Here is a 17,296-nt window from a genome sequence, read left to right as displayed (position 1 = left end):
TGAAAAGGGGGCGTGGCCCACGGGTAAAGGGGCGTGGTCACGCCAGTTTTCCTATACTTTCAATGGAAGTTTGGAAAGCCAAAAATCGGTACAGACCACAAAAAATAGGTACTGTACCTGCTAAAAAGGTACAGTTGGAGGGTATGCATACTGTACCAGTATTAAGTACATGTATAGATAGCAAATACAATATTGTTGGATTTTAAGACAATTAAGTATTGCTACCTCTATGTCTGTCTGTTTTTACCCAGTTTTGTTCTATTACTGTTGTTCCAATTGTAAAGCGCAACGGAATATGCTGCGCTATATAGGAAACTGTTAATAATAATATTAATAATAATAATAATTATTATTATTATTATTATTATTATTGTGACAATATAATATTCAGCAACCTATTCAGTGCCATTACTCCCATTTCTTTCCAATATTCTTTCTATCTTTAACACTGACAATAATACAAGTTTATTGTTACACCGACCCGAGACACAACCTTTTACACCAACAACAGATTTGTTGGTTCCCAGGTTGTCTCTGAGTATTTTGCATCAGGGATCTACAGTATATACCATATAAGGAACTTTTGCTGCAGATGCCTATTTTGTTACATACAGTACAGTAGCTCATTGGACTGATTTTGCACCTAGGGTACTTAGTGCATCACACATTTTTTATTTCTATTTATTTATTTTTAATTTTTATTTATTTAAAATTTATTTTAACCGTAAAGAGAAAAAAGTTGTAGTCCTGTGCATTCAATTCAATGCAGCTTAATACCACCTGTTGCCAGTAGGAAATATAGGGGTCTATTAACTAAGCCTTGGATGGAGATATAGGGGACAGTGATAAAGTACCACCCAGTCAGCTCCTAGACAGCCAAGTGCTGGGAGAGAGAGGATGCTGCTACAGCCTCTCTCCCCAGCACAGCACACACACTTGCTGTGTGCTGTGCTGGAAAGAGAGGCAGCTACAGCAGCATCCTGCTGTCTGTGTGATGTGCAGGGGGTGAGTGATCCCCCTGTAAATACCAAATTGTTTCCTAACAAATATTTAAATGCCCACTCTAATATATACTGCAGACGCCAGGCGCATCTTATTACCATATATGATAAAAGTGCGCTGTACATCGCAAAACACTGCATCCCATAAGAGAAAACAATACACCCACACATTATCTGAGTTCCAAAGCTCATTGATGTATATATTTGTTATTAAAAGGATATGGATTCAATATATTACAATGTACAGTATACATATAGTTTCATGGTTACAACTCATACAGTAAGCAGTTAATACATACAGTTACAGCTACAGTTACATACAGTTACAGGCCAGCAAATACATCACCATATCTTTCTCGTATAAAAGTCTCTCCATATCACTCTCTCTCTGTAAAATCATGCAGGAACTAGGCAGATAGCATCTCCATCATCGTCTGAGACAAAACAGCAACTGAGAACTGTGTGATCAGCAATGTGTTATCTAGTTTGTGGGAGGGAACTTTCTCATTCATGATGAGTCACTAGTCTCTTTGTACATGCTAAACAGGTTCAGCCTTGAAGACATCCAAAGGGGCTGACCTGAGTTTCCTGTCCATTGCACTAATAAGAGTGATTTTAGCTTTCATACATTTAATCATTACTATTTGTTGCAATGTCCTACAACTTAATAACAAGTATCAAATGAATCTACACATTAATCTGGTTGCTTAAATACCAAATATGACAGGTGTATCTTGCTTCGTTCAAATAATACACATACATGACATTACTTCATTATATAATTTTAAATCATCATGATGTCTGGCGCTTGATATTATAATTATGTACTGTATGAAATAAGTGTCGAATCCATCTCTGTGGCATGTCAGTGTAAATGCGTGTGTTACCATATATTGCTGTGCTCATGTGTGTAGAGTTTGTATGTTCTTTTTATGTAATATTTTTGACTAAGACAGTCCACCCTTTGGCAGTAAACAATAACTGCCATCAATTATTAACATAAGAAAAAAATATTTCAGACAATAATCGGTGACCTAGACACAAGTATGTATTCATTTCGCAAATCAGACACTTGACTATATTTGGGGAAGACAGGTAGGAGGACGAGACATCCTCTATATGCACTCGGCGGTCACGGGACCACTGGTTGGGTGTGGGACAACATTCAACCTATAGAGTATGCTGGGACAGTGCTTTGGCCTATAATGTCTGATTTGCGATGAACATTTCACACATACATGTACCTACATCTTTGTACACTGATGTTTGGATTCGATTGAGGTTCTGCTGGGTAGATGAAGAAGACACAAACAAATTGTGAAAGTGACATATACAATTTTCATGATCTACATATTCCTATCATTTTCTGAACATTGTTTCCATTTCTGGAACGTATGCTAGGTCTGTGTAATAATTGAACAAGGCTTATAAGCAGTGTCCTTCCTAAATAACATAAACCTTCAGAGTTCGGGGAGAGCCACTCATAAACCTTTCTTCCACATATATTAATGAGCTCTTTATCTGCAATGTGTGAATAGCCATTGTCTGATTGTTCCTGATTACCTCTGAACTCCATAACTACTAGACCTTTGATTTTTCTCTGACTTTAACAAACTGATCGGCTAATCCTGGGATCCTATAAGGAAATCATTCCTTCCTCCAGATCCAGTCCCACACTCGACTCCTCATAAAAAATAACCTCGCAAAAATAGAATGTCCTGAAAAAAAATGTTTGTCAGTGGGAAAGAGAGAAAATAGAACAAAACAACTCTTGTTCATAACAAATCAATTACAATGACTGGTCTTTCTGCAATCATTTAGTACACTCAGGTAGTGTTCAACAGTGCCGCCTCTCAGTCTTCACGGAACAGAGTCTCTGGTGATACTTTTGCGATCTCACTCCATTTACGAGTTCCTTCCGGATTACCGACTTTCCTATGCAGCAAGGGGAAAGGAAGGGATCTGTCTTAGGTGCACAAAATTTAAAATATAACTTTTAATTGTTGCCGTTAAGAATTTTAGATTGTAGCGTATTCTACTGAGTAGCTAGTATGCGAAATATTAAAACCACAAATAACAAATATGTGAAAGTATAACAACACTGTGAATTACAAAAAAGAAGAAAATAAACAAAGATTTAAAAAAGAAAAATGAGCGTCTGTTTAGTGTCTGTTCTGTTATATCCCTGTTTTTGTATATATCAGCAATGTTACAAATCAGTGTTACACATGGATATATTTATATATCCATGTGTAACACTGATTTGTAACATTGCTGATATATACAAAAACAGGGATATAACAGAACAGACACTAAACAGACGCTCATTTTTCTTCTTTTTGTTTATTTTCTTCTTTTTTGTAATTCACAGTGTTGTTATACTTTCACATATTTGTTATTTGTGGTTTTAATATTTCGCATACTAGCTACTCAGTAGAATACGCTACAATCTAAAATTCTTAACGGCAACAATTAAAAGTTATATTTTAAATTTTGTGCACCTAAGACAGATCCCTTCCTTTCCCCTTGCTGCATATCTACAACATGATCTGTGGTAGCACCCCCTCTAAATATGAATAATTAATAAAATATATGAATTAGGGGCCTTTTCTATAAACTCTTATCCTGTGCAACTGACCTTACCTCTCCCCTTTCCCTCCAATCCCGCATCCTAGTCTTTTTTCCCCTTTTTTACGACAAATTACCGACTTTCCTGCAATGGGAATCGTGGACCCAAGTCTCTCTCTTGGCTACTTTCACTGGGATAGTGCTGTCAACAAAACTTGGTATGGTCCTTTCCAAATATTAGGCAACCTGAGCGTAAAAACAATAACACAGTCTCTTGGTTCACAATCAAGACAGTTAGTATTTGGCATACCAGCAATCAACAGTTTCAAGTTCTTTTGTCAAGTTCTCAAATGCTGGCTCATCTCGATAAAGTACTGTACTGTCACCTCATTGGTGTATTTCTGATCATTGTGCGGATCAATCATGACATGAGGTTGTCTTCCAAAAACAACCAAAAAAGACACAAATGCCAAAACCAAAACCAAAACAAATTTCGAAGAGGGTGATTCGTTAAGTGAAGATCTGGGAGTGGTTCCGATGCTACATAATACTAGTGGCAGTATCTATGATCACAATGGTACAATTTCAAGCTTTGCTCCTACTTCTAGGGGTACCATTATCTACACACAAATTTCTGCGCCATTTTTCTTTGCGGTAAACACATCAGCATCCGAGGCGGCAGGAAATGCCTCTACCCAGTTTGAGAAAACATCAGTTCACACCAATACATAACAATAATTCCTAAAGGGTGTTAACTGTACAAAGTCGATTTGTAGTTCCTGAAAAGATCCGTCTGCAGGAGGGATATGGGATGGCTCTGTTGGTATTGCCTTACCAATATTCTTCCTCAAGCAAGACAGGTCATTGCTCTCTTACCTGCATAAGAATAGAATCCTGGCACACACCCAGAGGTGGAACTACCGCCAGTGCAACCAGTGCGTTGCACTGGGGCCCGCCTCTGTCCAGGGGCCCAAAGCATGTAATGAGTCAAACTGACTCATTACATGCCGCTGTGTGCTGCGGGCAACCGCTGCCTGCAGCACACAGTGGCCCGGACATAGAGGAAAGGAGCAGCGGTACGGGGGAGAAGGAGGAGGAGGGAGGTGGAGGAGGGAGCAGCAGCAGCGCTTTGTTACTGGTGGAGGCACTGCTGCTGCTGTCCATCTGCTTCACTATAGGCTGTCTTCCGAGAACAGCCTATAGTGAAGCAAAGGTACAGCAGCAGCGCCTCCACCAATAACACAGCGCTGCTGCGGCTCCCTCCTCCACCTCCCTCCTCCTCCTTCTCTCCTGCCCGGGAATCGTGACCAGAAGCTGCACCGAGGAGCCTGAGCCAGCGGAGAGGGTAAGTATAATTCTTTCTTTCTTTCTTTTCTTTTCTTTTCTTTCTTTCTTTCTTTCTTTCTTTCTTTCTTTCTTTCTTTCTTTCTTTCTTTCTTTCTTTCTTTCTTTCTTTTCTTTCTTTTCTTTCTCCGCAATGTGTAAAAAGGGGGAATCTGCCTGCCGTTATGTGTAAATAGGGCACGCTGTCTGCCGTTATGCGTAAAAAGGGCACGCTGTCTGCCGCTATGCGTAAAAAGTGCACGCTGTCTGCCGTTATGCGTAAAAAGGGGGACGCTGTCTGCCGTAATGCGTAAAAAGGGGACGCTGTCTGCCGTAATGTGTAAAAAGCGGACGCTGTCTGCCGTAATGTGTAAAAAGCGGAATCTGTCTGCCGTAATGTGTAAAAAGCGGAATCTGTCTGCCGTAATGTGTAAAAAGCGGAATCTGTCTGCCGTAATGTGTAAAAAGCGGAATCTGTCCGCCGTAAGGTGTAAAAGGGTCTCTACCTGGTGTAGTGGTGCTACTGTGTGGCGTAATTTGAATAATGGAGACTACTGTGCACCGTTTTATGAATTGGTATTATTTTTAGCCACACCCCTTCCCTACGAAGCCACGCCACTATGTATTTTTGTGCACGCCTACGGCGCGCACTGCCCCTGTTTTGCATGCAGGGGTGGGGCTCCGATGCCGTTTCTTGCACACAGTGCTAAAATGTCTAGTTACGTCACTGTTGCCAGGTATCTATTTCTCTGGCCCTGAGCAGGTCCCCCTCACCAGATCCTCTCCAGGGGTGAGGGGGTGGACTTGGATGGGATAAGGGGGCCCAAAGCATTTTGTCGCACCTGGGCCCACCGCTCGCTAGTTCCGCCACTAGTTCCCGCCTACCATCTGCATTGTAGGCGGGATGCTTAACCACTGGGCTATGGAGCCTCCCAAAGATTATGCTAAGCAGAGAGACTTTTCTCAAAGAATATTCTGTGTATGTAGTATTGATGTTGAACTTTATCAAAATCAATTACAATAATAAACACAGTGCAACATCCAACTATGTATTGAGACTGTTAACACTACCAGGTGGAAAATGACAAATACTACAAACACCAGTTGAACCTGGGATTCGAACCAGTGAAACTGCAATCACCATCTGCATTGTAGGCGGGATGCTTAACCACTGGGCTATGGAGCCTCCCAAAGATTATGCTAAGCAGAGAGACTTTTCTCAAAGAATATTCTGTGTATGTAGTATTGATGTTGAACTTTATCAAAATCAATTACAATAATAAACACAGTGCAACATCCAACTGTGTATTGAGACTGTTAACACTACCAGGTGGAAAATGACAAATACTACAAACACCAGTTGAACCTGGGATTCGAACCAGTGAACTTACAATCACCATCTGCATTGTAGGCAGAATGCTTAACCACTGGGCTACGGAGCTTCCCAAAGATTATGCTAAGCAGAGAGACTTTTCTCAAAGAATATTCTGTGTATGTAGTATTGATGTTGAACTTTATCAAAATCAATTACAATAATAAACACAGTGCAACATCCAACTGTGTATTGAGACTGTTAACACTACCAGGTGGAAAATGACAAATACTACAAACACCAGTTGAACCTGGGATTTGAACCAGTGAACTTACAATCACCATCTGCATTGTAGGCAGAATGCTTAACCACTGGGCTACGGAGCCTCCCAAAGATTATGCTAAGCAGAGAGACTTTTCTCAAAGAATATTCTGTGTATGTAGTATTGATGTTGAACTTTATCAAAATCAATTACAATAATAAACACAGTGCAACATCCAACTATGTATTGAGACTGTTAACACTACCAGGTGGAAAATGACAAATACTACAAACACCAGTTAAACCTGGGATTTGAACCAGTGAACTTGCAATCACCATCTGCATTGTAGGCGGGATGCTTAACCACTGGGCTACGGAGCCTCCCAAAGATTATGCTAAGCAGAGAGACTTTTCTCAAAGAATATTCTGTGTATGTAGTATTGATGTTGAACTTTATCAAAATCAATTACAATAATAAACACAGTGCAACATCCAACTGTGTATTGAGACTGTTAACACTACCAGGTGGAAAATGACAAATACTACAAACACCAGTTGAACCTGGGATTCGAACCAGTGACCCTGCAATCACCATCTGCATTGTAGGCGGGATACTTAACCACTGGGCTATGGAGCCTCCCAAAGATTATGATAAGCAGAGAGACTTTTCTCAAAGAATATTCTGTGTATGTAGTATTGATGTTGAACTTTATCAAAATCAATTACAATAATAAACACAGTGCAACATCCAACTATGTATTGAGACTGTTAACACTACCAGGTGGAAAATGACAAACACCAGTTTAACCTGGGATTCGAACCAGTGAACCTGCAATCACCATCTGCATTGTAGGCGGGATGCTTAACCACTTGGCTATGGAGCCTCCCAAAGATTATGCTAAGCAGAGAGACTTTTCTCAAAGAATATTCTGTGTATGTAGTATTGATGTTGAACTTTATCAAAATCAATTACAATAATAAACACAGTGCAACATCCAACTATGTATTGAGACTGTTAACACTACCAGGTGGAAAATGACAAATACTACAAACACCAGTTGAACCTGGGATTCGAACCAGTGAACTTGCAATCACCATCTGCATTGTAGGCGGGATGCTTAACCACTGGGCTACGGAGCCTCCCAAAGATTATGCTAAGCAGAGAGACTTTTCTCAAAGAATATTCTGTGTATGTAGTATTGATGTTGAACTTTATCAAAATCAATTACAATAATAAACACAGTGCAACATCCAACTGTGTATTGAGACTGTTAACACTACCAGGTGGAAAATGACAAATGCTACAAACACCAGTTGAACCTGGGATTCGAACCAGTGAACCTGCAATCACCATCTGCATTGTAGGCAGGATGCTTAACCACTGGGCTATGGAGCCTCCCAAAGATTATGCTAAGCAGAGAGACTTTTCTCAAAGAATATTCTGTGTATGTAGTATTGATGTTGAACTTTATCAAAATCAATTGCAATAATAAACACAGTGCAACATCCAACTATGTATTGAGACTGTTAACACTATCAGGTGGAAAATGACAAATACTACAAACACCAGTTGAACCTGGGATTCGAACCAGTGAACCTGCAATCACCATCAGCATTGTAGGCGGGATGCTTAACCACTGGGCTACGGAGCCTCCCAAAGATTATGCTAAGCAGAGAGACTTTTCTCAAAGAATATTCTGTGTATGTAGTATTGATGTTGAACTTTATCAAAATCAATTACAATAATAAACACAGTGCAACATCCAACTATGTATTGAGACTGTTAACACTATCAGGTGGAAAATGACAAATACTACAAACACCAGTTGAACCTGGGATTTGAACCAGTGAACCTGCAATCACCATCTGCATTGTAGGCGGGATGCTTAACCACTGGGCTACGGAGCCTCCCAAAGATTATGCTAAGCAGAGAGACTTTTCTCAAAGAATATTCTGTGTATGTAGTATTGATGTTGAACTTTATCAAAATCAATTACAATAATAAACACAGTGCAACATCCAACTATGTATTGAGACTGTTAACACTACCAGGTGGAAAATGACAAATACTACAAACACCAGTTGAACCTGGGATTTGAACCAGTGAACCTGCAATCACCATCTGCATTGTAGGCGGGATGCTTAACCACTGGGCTACGGAGCCTCCCAAAGATTATGCTAAGCAGAGAGACTTTTCTCAAAGAATATTCTGTGTATGTAGTATTGATGTTGAACTTTATCAAAATCAATTACAATAATAAACACAGTGCAACATCCAACTATGTATTGAGACTGTTAACACTACAAGGTGGAAAATGACAAATACTACAAACACCAGTTAAACCTGGGATTCGAACCAGTGAACTTGCAATCACCATCTGCATTGTAGGCGGGATGCTTAACCACTGGGCTACGGAGCCTCCCAAAGATTATGCTAAGCAGAGAGACTTTTCTCAAAGAATATTCTGTGTATGTAGTATTGATGTTGAACTTTATCAAAATCAATTACAATAATAAACACAGTGCAACATCCAACTGTGTATTGAGACTGTTAACACTACCAGGTGGAAAATGACAAATACTACAAACACCAGTTGAACCTGGGATTCGAACCAGTGACCCTGCAATCACCATCTGCATTGTGGGCGGGATACTTAACCACTGGGCTATGGAGCCTCCCAAAGATTATGATAAGCAGAGAGACTTTTCTCAAAGAATATTCTGTGTATGTAGTATTGATGTTGAACTTTATCAAAATCAATTACAATAATAAACACAGTGCAACATCCAACTATGTATTGAGACTGTTAACACTACCAGGTGGAAAATGACAAACACCAGTTTAACCTGGGATTCGAACCAGTGAACCTGCAATCACCATCTGCATTGTAGGCGGGATGCTTAACCACTTGGCTATGGAGCCTCCCAAAGATTATGCTAAGCAGAGAGACTTTTCTCAAAGAATATTCTGTGTATGTAGTATTGATGTTGAACTTTATCAAAATCAATTACAATAATAAACACAGTGCAACATCCAACTATGTATTGAGACTGTTAACACTACCAGGTGGAAAATGACAAATACTACAAACACCAGTTGAACCTGGGATTCGAACCAGTGAACCTGCAATCACCATCTGCATTGTAGGCGGGATGCTTAACCACTGGGCTACGGAGCCTCCCAAAGATTATGCTAAGCAGAGAGACTTTTCTCAAAGAATATTCTGTGTATGTAGTATTGATGTTGAACTTTATCAAAATCAATTACAATAATAAACACAGTGCAACATCCAACTGTGTATTGAGACTGTTAACACTACCAGGTGGAAAATGACAAATACTACAAACACCAGTTGAACCTGGGATTCGAACCAGTGAACCTGCAATCACCATCTGCATTGTAGGCGGGATGCTTAACCACTGGGCTATGGAGCCTCCCAAAGATTATGCTAAGCAGAGAGACTTTTCTCAAAGAATATTCTGTGTATGTAGTATTGATGTTGAACTTTATCAAAATCAATTACAATAATAAACACAGTGCAACATCCAACTATGTATTGAGACTGTTAACACTATCAGGTGGAAAATGACAAATACTACAAACACCAGTTGAACCTGGGATTCGAACCAGTGAACCTGCAATCACCATCTGCATTGTAGGCGGGATGCTTAACCACTGGGCTACGGAGCCTCCCAAAGATTATGCTAAGCAGAGAGACTTTTCTCAAAGAATATTCTGTGTATGTAGTATTGATGTTGAACTTTATCAAAATCAATTACAATAATAAACACAGTGCAACATCCAACTATGTATTGAGACTGTTAACACTATCAGGTGGAAAATGGCAAATACTACAAACACCAGTTGAACCTGGGATTCGAACCAGTGAACCTGCAATCACCATCTGCATTGTAGGCGGGATGCTTAACCACTGGGCTACGGAGCCTCCCAAAGATTATGCTAAGCAGAGAGACTTTTCTCAAAGAATATTCTGTGTATGTAGTATTGATGTTGAACTTTATCAAAATCAATTACAATAATAAACACAGTGCAACATCCAACTATGTATTGAGACTGTTAACACTATCAGGTGGAAAATGACAAATACTACAAACACCAGTTGAACCTGGGATTTGAACCAGCGAACCTGCAATCACCATCTGCATTGCAGGCGGGATGCTTAACCACTGGGCTACGGAGCCTCCCAAAGATTATGCTAAGCAGAGAGACTTTTCTCAAAGAATATTCTGTGTATGTAGTATTGATGTTGAACTTTATCAAAATCAATTACAATAATAAACACAGTGCAACATCCAACTATGTATTGAGACTGTTAACACTATCAGGTGGAAAATGACAAATACTACAAACACCAGTTGAACCTGGGATTTGAACCAGTGAACCTGCAATCACCATCTGCATTGTAGGCGGGATGCTTAACCACTGGGCTACGGAGCCTCCCAAAGATTATGCTAAGCAGAGAGACTTTTCTCAAAGAATATTCTGTGTATGTAGTATTGATGTTGAACTTTATCAAAATCAATTACAATAATAAACACAGTGCAACATCCAACTATGTATTGAGACTGTTAACACTATCAGGTGGAAAATGACAAATACTACAAACACCAGTTGAACCTGGGATTTGAACCAGTGAACCTGCAATCACCATCTGCATTGTAGGCGGGATGCTTAACCACTGGGCTACGGAGCCTCCCGAAGATTATGCTAAGCAGAGAGACTTTTCTCAAAGAATATTCTGTGTATGTAGTATTGATGTTGAACTTTATCAAAATCAATTACAATAATAAACACAGTGCAACATCCAACTATGTATTGAGACTGTTAACACTACCAGGTGGAAAATGACAAATACTACAAACACCAGTTGAACCTGGGATTTGAACCAGTGAACCTGCAATCACCATCTGCATTGTAGGCGGGATGCTTAACCACTGGGCTACGGAGCCTCCCAAAGATTATGCTAAGCAGAGAGACTTTTCTCAAAGAATATTCTGTGTATGTAGTATTGATGTTGAACTTTATCAAAATCAATTACAATAATAAACACAGTGCAACATCCAACTATGTATTGAGACTGTTAACACTATCAGGTGGAAAATGACAAATACTACAAACACCAGTTGAACCTGGGATTCGAACCAGTGAACCTGCAATCACCATCTGCATTGTAGGCGGGATGCTTAACCACTGGGCTACGGAGCCTCCCAAAGATTATGCTAAGCAGAGAGACTTTTCTCAAAGAATATTCTGTGTATGTAGTATTGATGTTGAACTTTATCAAAATCAATTACAATAATAAACACAGTGCAACATCCAACTATGTATTGAGACTGTTAACACTACCAGGTGGAAAATGACAAATACTACAAACACCAGTTGAACCTGGGATTCGAACCAGTGAACCTGCAATCACCATCTGCATTGTAGGCGGGATGCTTAACCACTGGGCTACGGAGCCTCCCAAAGATTATGCTAAGCAGAGAGACTTTTCTCAAAGAATATTCTGTGTATGTAGTATTGATGTTGAACTTTATCAAAATCAATTACAATAATAAACACAGTGCAACATCCAACTATGTATTGAGACTGTTAACACTATCAGGTGGAAAATGACAAATACTACAAACACCAGTTGAACCTGGGATTCGAACCAGTGAACCTGCAATCACCATCTGCATTGTAGGCGGGATGCTTAACCACTGGGCTACGGAGCCTCCCAAAGATTATGCTAAGCAGAGAGACTTTTCTCAAAGAATATTCTGTGTATGTAGTATTGATGTTGAACTTTATCAAAATCAATTACAATAATAAACACAGTGCAACATCCAACTATGTATTGAGACTGTTAACACTATCAGGTGGAAAATGACAAATACTACAAACACCAGTTGAACCTGGGATTCGAACCAGTGAACCTGCAATCACCATCTGCATTGTAGGCGGGATGCTTAACCACTGGGCTACGGAGCCTCCCAAAGATTATGCTAAGCAGAGAGACTTTTCTCAAAGAATATTCTGTGTATGTAGTATTGATGTTGAACTTTATCAAAATCAATTACAATAATAAACACAGTGCAACATCCAACTATGTATTGAGACTGTTAACACTATCAGGTGGAAAATGACAAATACTACAAACACCAGTTGAACCTGGGATTTGAACCAGTGAACCTGCAATCACCATCTGCATTGTAGGCGGGGTGCTTAACCACTGGGCTACGGAGCCTCCCAAAGATTATGCTAAGCAGAGAGACTTTTCTCAAAGAATATTCTGTGTATGTAGTATTGATGTTGAACTTTATCAAAATCAATTACAATAATAAACACAGTGCAACATCCAACTATGTATTGAGACTGTTAACACTATCAGGTGGAAAATGACAAATACTACAAACACCAGTTGAACCTGCAATCACCATCTGCATTGTAGGCGGGATGCTTAACCACTGGGCTACGGAGCCTCCCAAAGATTATGCTAAGCAGAGAGACTTTTCTCAAAGAATATTCTGTGTATGTAGTATTGATGTTGAACTTTATCAAAATCAATTACAATAATAAACACAGTGCAACATCCAACTATGTATTGAGACTGTTAACACTATCAGGTGGAAAATGACAAATACTACAAACACCAGTTGAACCTGGGATTTGAACCAGTGAACCTGCAATCACCATCTGCATTGTAGGCGGGATGCTTAACCACTGGGCTACGGAGCCTCCCAAAGATTATGCTAAGCAGAGAGACTTTTCTCAAAGAATATTCTGTGTATGTAGTATTGATGTTGAACTTTATCAAAATCAATTACAATAATAAACACAGTGCAACATCCAACTATGTATTGAGACTGTTAACACTATCAGGTGGAAAATGACAAATACTACAAAGACCAGTTGAACCTGGGATTTGAACCAGTGAACCTGCAATCACCATCTGCATTGTAGGCGGGATGCTTAACCACTGGGCTACGGAGCCTCCCGAAGATTATGCTAAGCAGAGAGACTTTTCTCAAAGAATATTCTGTGTATGTAGTATTGATGTTGAACTTTATCAAAATCAATTACAATAATAAACACAGTGCAACATCCAACTATGTATTGAGACTGTTAACACTACCAGGTGGAAAATGACAAATACTACAAACACCAGTTGAACCTGGGATTTGAACCAGTGAACCTGCAATCACCATCTGCATTGTAGGCGGGATGCTTAACCACTGGGCTACAGAGCCTCCCAAAGATTATGCTAAGCAGAGAGACTTTTCTCAAAGAATATTCTGTGTATGTAGTATTGATGTTGAACTTTATCAAAATCAATTACAATAATAAACACAGTGCAACATCCAACTATGTATTGAGACTGTTAACACTATCAGGTGGAAAATGACAAATACTACAAACACCAGTTGAACCTGGGATTCGAACCAGTGAACCTGCAATCACCATCTGCATTGTAGGCGGGATGCTTAACCACTGGGCTACGGAGCCTCCCAAAGATTATGCTAAGCAGAGAGACTTTTCTCAAAGAATATTCTGTGTATGTAGTATTGATGTTGAACTTTATCAAAATCAATTACAATAATAAACACAGTGCAACATCCAACTATGTATTGAGACTGTTAACACTACCAGGTGGAAAATGACAAATACTACAAACACCAGTTGAACCTGGGATTCGAACCAGTGAACCTGCAATCACCATCTGCATTGTAGGCGGGATGCTTAACCACTGGGCTATGGAGCCTCCCAAAGATTATGCTAAGCAGAGAGACTTTTCTCAAAGAATATTCTGTGTATGTAGTATTGATATTGAACTTTATCAAAATCAATTACAATAATAAACACAGTGCAACATCCAACTATGTATTGAGACTGTTAACACTACCAGGTGGAAAATGACAAATACTACAAACACCACTTGAACCTGGGATTTGAACCAGTGAACCTGCAATCACCATCTGCATTGTAGGCGGGATGCTTAACCACTGGGCTACGGAGCCTCCCAAAGATTATGCTAAGCAGAGAGACTTTTCTCAAAGAATATTCTGTGTATGTAGTATTGATGTTGAACTTTATCAAAATCAATTACAATAATAAACACAGTGCAACATCCAACTATGTATTGAAACTGTTAACACTATCAGGTGGAAAATGACAAATACTACAAACACCAGTTGAACCTGGGATTTGAGCCAGTGAACCTGCAATCACCATCTGCATTGTAGGCAGGATGCTTAACCACTGGGCTACGGAGCCTCCCAAAGATTATGCTAAGCAGAGAGACTTTTCTCAAAGAATATTCTGTGTATGTAGTATTGATGTTGAACTTTATCAAAATCAATTACAATAATAAACACAGTGCAACATCCAACTATGTATTGAGACTGTTAACACTACCAGGTGGAAAATGACAAATACTACAAACACCAGTTGAACCTGGGATTTGAACCAGTGAACCTGCAATCACCATCTGCATTGTAGGCGGGATGCTTAACCACTGGGCTACGGAGCCTCCCAAAGATTATGCTAAGCAGAGAGACTTTTCTCAAAGAATATTCTGTGTATGTAGTATTGATGTTGAACTTTATCAAAATCAATTACAATAATAAACACAGTGCAACATCCAACTATGTATTGAGACTGTTAACACTATCAGGTGGAAAATGACAAATACTACAAACACCAGTTGAACCTGGGATTCGAACCAGTGAACCTGCAATCACCATCTGCATTGTAGGCGAGATGCTTAACCACTGGGCTATGGAGCCTCTAAAGATTATGCTAAGCAGAGAGACTTTTCTCAAAGAATATTCTGTGTATGTAATATTGATGTTGAACTTTAACAAAATCAATTACAATAATAAACACAGTGCAACATCCAACTATGTATTGAGACTGTTAACACTACCAGGTGTAAAATGACAAATACTACAAACACCAGTTGAACCTGGGATTTGAACCAGTGAACCTGCAATCACCATCTGCATTGTAGGCGGGATGCTTAACCACTGGGCTACGGAGCCTCCCAAAAATTATGCTAAGCAGAGAGACTTTTCTCAAAGAATATTCTGTGTATGTAGTATTGATGTTGAACTTTATCAAAATCAATTACAATAATAAACACAGTGCAACATCCAACTATGTATTGAGACTGTTAACACTACCAGGTGGAAAATGACAAATACTACAAACACCAGTTGAACCTGGGATTCGAACCAGTGAAACTGCAATCACCATCTGCATTGTAGGCGGGATGCTTAACCACTGGGCTATGGAGCCTCTAAAGATTATGCTAAGCAGAGAGACTTTTCTCAAAGAATATTCTGTGTATGTAATATTGATGTTGAACTTTATCAAAATCAATTACAATAATAAACACAGTGCAACATCCAACTATGTATTGAGACTGTTAACACTACCAGGTGTAAAATGACAAATACTACAAACACCAGTTGAACCTGGGATTTGAACCAGTGAACCTGCAATCACCATCTGCATTGTAGGCGGGATGCTTAACCACTGGGCTACGGAGCCTCCCAAAAATTATGCTAAGCAGAGAGACTTTTCTCAAAGAATATTCTGTGTATGTAGTATTGATGTTGAACTTTATCAAAATCAATTACAATAATAAACACAGTGCAACATCCAACTATGTATTGAGACTGTTAACACTATCAGGTGGAAAATGACAAATACTACAAACACCAGTTGAACCTGGGATTCGAACCAGTGAACCTGCAATCACCATCTGCATTGTAGGCGGGATGCTTAACCACTGGGCTACGGAGCCTCCCAAAGATTATGCTAAGCAGAGAGACTTTTCTCAAAGAATATTCTGTGTATGTAGTATTGATGTTGAACTTTATCAAAATCAATTACAATAATAAACACAGTGCAACATCCAACTATGTATTGAGACTGTTAACACTATCAGGTGGAAAATGACAAATACTACAAACACCAGTTGAACCTGGGATTTGAACCAGTGAACCTGCAATCACCATCTGCATTGTAGGCGGGATGCTTAACCACTGGGCTACGGAGCCTCCCAAAGATTATGCTAAGCAGAGAGACTTTTCTCAAAGAATATTCTGTGTATGTAGTATTGATGTTGAACTTTATCAAAATCAATTACAATAATAAACACAGTGCAACATCCAACTATGTATTGAGACTGTTAACACTACCAGGTGGAAAATGACAAATACTACAAACACCAGTTGAACCTGGGATTCGAACCAGTGAACCTGCAATCACCATCTGCATTGTAGGCGGGATGCTTAACCACTGGGCTACGGAGCCTCCCAAAGATTATGCTAAGCAGAGAGACTTTTCTCAAAGAATATTCTGTGTATGTAGTATTGATTTTGAACTTTATCAAAATCAATTACAATAATAAACACAGTGCAACATCCAACTATGTATTGAGACTGTTAACACTACCAGGTGTAAAATGACAAATACTACAAACACCAGTTGAACCTGGGATTCGAACCAGTGAACCTGCAATCACCATCTGCATTGTAGGCGGGATGCTTAACCACTGGGCTACGGAGCCTCCCAAAGATTATGCTAAGCAGAGAGACTTTTCTCAAAGAATATTCTGTGTATGTAGTATTGATGTTGAACTTTATCAAAATCAATTACAATAATAAACACAGTGCAACCTCCAACTATGTATTGAGACTGTTAACACTATCAGGTGGAAAATGACAAATACTACAAACACCAGTTGAACCTGGGATTTGAACCAGTGAACCTGCAATCACCATCTGCATTGTAGGCGGGATGCTTAACCACTGGGCTACG

This window comes from Pseudophryne corroboree, chromosome 7 (genome assembly GCF_028390025.1).
Source record: "Pseudophryne corroboree isolate aPseCor3 chromosome 7, aPseCor3.hap2, whole genome shotgun sequence".
Classification (NCBI taxonomy): Eukaryota; Metazoa; Chordata; class Amphibia; order Anura; family Myobatrachidae; genus Pseudophryne; species Pseudophryne corroboree.
This window is presented reverse-complemented; position numbering follows the sequence as displayed.